This window comes from Schistocerca nitens, chromosome 3 (assembly GCF_023898315.1).
Source record: "Schistocerca nitens isolate TAMUIC-IGC-003100 chromosome 3, iqSchNite1.1, whole genome shotgun sequence".
NCBI classification, from domain to species: domain Eukaryota; kingdom Metazoa; phylum Arthropoda; class Insecta; order Orthoptera; family Acrididae; genus Schistocerca; species Schistocerca nitens.
Window position 1 is genome coordinate 396,748,162 of NC_064616.1, and position 6,000 is coordinate 396,754,161.

Genomic DNA, 6,000 nt, shown 5'->3' on the forward strand with positions numbered 1-6,000 from the left:
GTTGCTGATGTACCCTACAAAACAGGCAACACAACGAGAACTGCGATTATATTGCTGCTGACCCCTACCATTCGACTTGTTGAAACGTCAGCCACAAAGTAATTTTAATCTGAGAACAGTACCGCGGGTAGTGTTAAGACGACTAGTACAAAGAACTGAATCGGATTACATCCCATCGCCGACTCTCGCAAAAGAACAGGCTCTGAGCTGATCGTATCGCCGAGACTGGTGTGCAGGCAAAGTCACCTGCATACTTCGTAAGACTTATTGGTTATTCTAACATCGTTATTAGTTGAACAATATTCATTTGTTTACTGACTTTTAGTAGTTTACTGCATAGTGCCATATTCAAACTCTGACGACACGCAGGCTCCTTCTAGTATTTGATGTGTCAAAAATGGACTTTGCTAATATTTAATAAAGAAAATACCGAAGCTCACGTGTGAACGTATGTGGTTTCTATTAGCATCGTCCGCCAAGCAAGGTCCGTTCTCATGACTCATTACCTCTTCCTAATGTAATGACTCGCTGCTGTGCCATATGGTCAAACGGCTGCGATGGCAGCGTGGAAAACAGCTTCTCACTCGGTGCTATCGTACTTTTGCTGCTGTTTAAGGGAGCGAATTAATTCTGGTACTTGCAGTGCCCCAATAAAATGTAAGATTTATAAAATTAAAAGCTGTACAAGATAATAGGAACTTCACGTACTTCCTCCGGTGATTTCTTTTCGATCTAGGGGTTTCTTGAATCAGAATTTTGAAAACTATAGTTATAGTTCGTAAGAACAGCCTATATATTGTCATCGTCATTTTTTCTGTGCAGTGGACGCGCGGGATTCTCAAGCGTTAAAAAGAGATACTGAATTTCATCATGAACTTTCCTAAATACAATACTTTTCATTTAAATGATGTAGTAGGAGATACACCAAAAATAAAGAAATTTATATAAAGCACACTACATTTCATTCATTGATATTACCATATTGTTCAAATTCCATTTTCACTGTTGTCGTAAAATTAATATCGATTTCCATTTTAATATGATATAGAATGAGTACAGAGTAATAAACAAAAACTAATACTTCGAACTGGACTCTCAAGATAATGAACAAAAAATTTCAATTTTTTTCTCTAAATAGAGGTTTTGATGGTAATCATTAATGAGAGATCATTTTTACACTAATCAGTTTATAACATGACATTCACATTTGTCAGATTCTTGGTTACCGACATACAGAAATCCAGAAGTGCGTTCTTTGGCATTTTAACGTTACAAAAAATCTAAATATGTGGAAGGATACTTTTTATGCCACTCATTATCTCTCAGTATATAGAGATACACTACACACGAGATATTTAATTTCTTTTATTTTATTAAAGCGCATAGTTTTAACAAGCACTTACAGCTCGCTGCTCGTTCTTTAATAGCACGCGCCACTGAGAGTATGTCTTTATTTGAACTACATTTCACTCGTTTATCGAGTCTGGCCATCCTGGGTGCTGTGGTTCCGTCATGACGTATGACTGGCCTTCATAATTACGCTGTATCCAAACTCGTACTTTCCTTTGCTGACTCTGCCTCTGGCTCTGGCTTTCAAATCAGGTCATTAGATTTCTATGGCTTCAAACTTCTAGTGATTTAGGCACCATCAATTTTTATACTGATAAATGCAAAAAGAAACTTATTTTAGACCCAGCATATTAGTATTAATCTTTTATATTTTCCATATTGTTCCGTATTTTAGTTATTGTGCCGGCCGAAGTGGCCGTGCGGTTAAAGGCGCTGCAGTCTGGAACCGCAAGACCGCTACGGTCGCAGGTTCGAATCCTGCCTCGGGCATGGTTGTTTGTGATGTCCTTAGGTTAGTTAGGTTTAACTAGTTCTAAGTTCTAGGGGACTAATGACCTCAGTAATTGAGTCCCATAGTGCTCAGAGCCATTTGAACCATTTTTTTTAGTTATTGTTTTATTTCTGTGACCTAGTGGTACACAAATATTTTTCAGATAACGAAATAATTAGTTAAGGAATCTACTCTCATTTTGTTGTAAAAATATGTTCTTCAGTGAAACTAATTCACGAGAATGAGTAACCCACTACATAAAATCAGTCATATTTATAAGACATCATCCCTTAACAATGTTCGTTTTCTCAAGTTCTGCTTACAAACACTTAGCACTGTGATGTGGCCCTGCTTAAGTCACCTTGCTATCCTTTTGGAGTCGATAGCTAGCCCGTCCCTTCCGACAGGGCATTAAGAACAGGTCAAACACAAGGCTGTCGCCTTTTAAATGCCTTCTAAAACATTACATCCCACTCGATTCATCGCCCAAACAAACTTCAAACAACTATGTTGTATAGTGACAAACATTTAATGAAACACATTATACACAATCCGTTAACATTATTTGCTCCATCTGATGTGCGAAGAAACGTTATTCATCCGGTGAGCTGTCACATTCCGATTTACCCTCACTCCATTGTCGATTATCTCGTACCCAATATAACCTAATATAAAGTGACGGTGTCGTGGGATCATCGTTAGCAAACTTACGGGTCGTTTACTGCTGAGCCTCACGTACAGCAGTGTGTGCGGAATAGTGTCTTCCGAAGGACTTGTGCCGGCAGCATCGATGTGCGCTGACCTCAGATCACTTTACAGAGCGGGCAGGCTTTCCACCTCGATTTTCTGCGATGAGCTGTAAACGTCCAGTGCCTTGCGTCCTACTTGTCAACTACTTTCCATTGACAAAGCAAGCGAGCAGCTGAGCAGCTTCGAAAAAAATGGTTCAAATGGCTCTGAGCACTATGGTACTCAACTGCTGAGGTCATTAGTCCTCTAGAACTTAGAACTATTTAAACCTAACTAATCTAAGGACATCACACACATCCATGCCCGAGGCAGGATTCGAACCTGCGACCGTAGCGGTCCCGCGGTTCCAGACTGCAGCGCCAGAACCGCGCAGCTTCGAAATATTCGAGACGCTCCTTCCGTATCTGTCAGTGTCACTTATCTAAGTGAATGTCTTCGTTTACCGTTAGTACCGTAACTAAAATTGTGGGATCCTACCTACTCGTATAACATAGGGTGCATAGGAAGCTGTTTTCTCGGATAGTTACACATCGATTGAAGCAAATCTTATTAATGGAGTTTATTACAGTAAAATAAACTGAAAATACTTACCTTTGCCTTTTTTCAAAATGAGACGCAAGCAAATTGGTGACATGCAAATAATCAATGTCCTTCGATATATACACTACTGGCCATTAAAACTGCTACACCAAGAAGAAATGCAGATGATAAACGGGTATTCATTGGACAAATATATTATACTAGAACTGACATGTGATTACATTTGCACGCAGTTTGGTTGCATAGATCCTGAGGAATCAGTACCCACAACAACCACCTCTGGCCGTAATAACGGCCTTGTTACGCCAGAGCATTGAGTCAAACAGAGCTTTAATGGCGTGTACAGGTACAGCTTCCCATGCAGCTTCAACACGATACCACAGTTCATCAAGAGTAGTGACTGGCGTATTGTAACGAGCCAGTTGCTCGGCCACCATTGACCAGACGTTTTCAGTTGGTGAGAGATCTGGAGAATGTGCTGGCCACGGCAGCAGTCGAACATTTTCTGTATCCAGAAAGGCCCGTACAGGACCTGCAACATGCGGTCGTGCATTACCCTGCTGAAATGTAGGGTTTCACAGGGATCGAATGAAGGGTAGAGCCATAGGTCGTAACACATCTGAAATGTAGCGAAGAAGAGGTGACCGAGACGTGTAACCAATGGCACCCTATACCATCACGCCAAGTGATACGCCAGTAAGGCGATGACGAATACACGCTTCCAATGTGCCTTCACCGCGATGTCTACAAACATGGACGCGACCATCATGATGCTGTAACCAGAACCTGGATTCATCCGAAAAAATGACGTATTGCCATTCGTGCACCCAGTTTCGTCGTTGAGTTCACCATCGCAGGCGCTCCTGTCTGTGATGCAGCGTCAAGGGTAACCGCAGCCATGGTCTCCGAGCAGTAGTCCATGCTGCTGCAAACGACGTCGAACTGTTCGCGCAGATGGTTGTTGTCTTGCAAACGTCCCCATCTGTTGACTCAGGGATCGAGACGTGGCTGCACGATCCGCTACAACCATGCGGATAAGATGCCTGTCATTTCGACTGCTAATGTTACGAGGCGTTGGGATCCAGCACGGCGTTCCGTATTACCCTCCTGAACCCACCGATTCCATACTCTGCTAATAGTCATTGGATCTCGACCAACGCGAGCAGCAATGTCGCGATACGATAAACCGCAATCGCGAAAGGCTACAATCCGACCTTTATCAAAGTCGGAAACGTGATGGTACGCATTTCTCCTCCTTACACGAGGCATCACAACAACGTTTCACCAGGCAACGCCGGTCATCTGGTGTTTGTGTATGAGAATTCGGTTGGAAGCTTTCATCATGTCAGCACGTTGTAGTTGTCGCCACAGTATCTTCTTCCTGTAGGTTAAATTTCGCGTTTCTAGCACGTCATCTTCGTGGTGTAGCAATTTTAATGGGCAGTAGTGTACAATGTACAATTTCCAAACAAGCAGTTAACATAGGCCACAAGTCACAACTAAAGAGATAGGATGACGACTCATCCTCTAGTGCCCGTCTTCTAGTGCGTTCACGGCTAGCTGGAGTAGCATTTATATTCTTTTAGTACATGAGCCGCTCTTGTCGTGGTGCGGACCTAGTCAGCGTACTATTGGCTGACGTCGTCTCACAGCCTTCTCGGCTGTTACGTTCCAGGTCGACGTGCCGGCGCCTGATGTTACGCCGGAACAGCAATGATTCGCCAGTCGCCTCTTCTCCGCTTGTAGAGGGTAGCTATAATTAAACTTTGGCTACTGGAGTGGGACGGTATGAAAGACGAGTGATCGTACGGCAATGAAATTTTATGGAATCATTTGTAAAGACATGCGGAAGATAAATAACGAATAATACTGTAAGAAACACGTTTCAGTTTCCATCTGAGAGAGTAACATTTGTTAATTGCACGCTATGTGACGTTCCAGGATACAAAAGTCTTTCAACGTGACCAACGTCTGCATCCACGACAGCTTAGAACTGCACTATAGATACAGTTTCACAATTGTTCGCAGTAATTTTCGAACAGTGGACCATGGAGTGTTCACCTGTCTAGACATGGCTCGTGCAGTGCTTGGAGAACGCCCTTTGCATCTAGAATTGTCAGCCAAGGCAACAGTAACTCCTTCAGCAATTTGTGCTGCAACTGGCAGTTGGCCTCTCCCAGGAGCCATTCCAAAATCGCCAGTTAATATAAACTTTCGAATTATGTTCTTCAGTCCCGACGCGGAAAGATAACCTCTCTGTATTCATTTAATGCATCAATACTCCCGAAGTGCAGTAGCACTATTGCTGTTGTTTTCGTCAAAATAGCCTTACGATTGAAACCATGATCACACTTTGTAGATCTGTGCTGTCTGTCTGCCACTGTAATGGACACTGATGCCTCTGTTTCAACCATACACGTTCGTACCATTACCGGTGCCTAACGGTAAGCCAAGAGAGTAAAGAATACTAACAACTTTCATCCTGTAGCGCACAGTCTGAACGTCATTACTATAAAGTTGGGTAGCCATATGGTAAGTTGCTTTCCGTCTACACTGGTTCAAGTAGCGAAGGTTTAATTCTAAACCCCTGTCATATTGTTACCGCATCAGGTGCCAAAAATACCACCAGGTGCCATTGTTTCACAGGGTGGACTGTGGCCATGATACGAGACGTGTTAACTCATTATTTGGCCCATTACCTGTAATAAAACGAAGTGTGGTGTAGGTAGTATAACTGACAGTGGAATGATAACTGTCGAAGTTCTTGTGCAGGGAATTAGCAAATAAAGAGAAGGGAAATGAAAAGTATTGGTAAAAAATTTAGTGTGAAATGAATCAACCAATGATATAGTACGATTTTTCTAATGCTA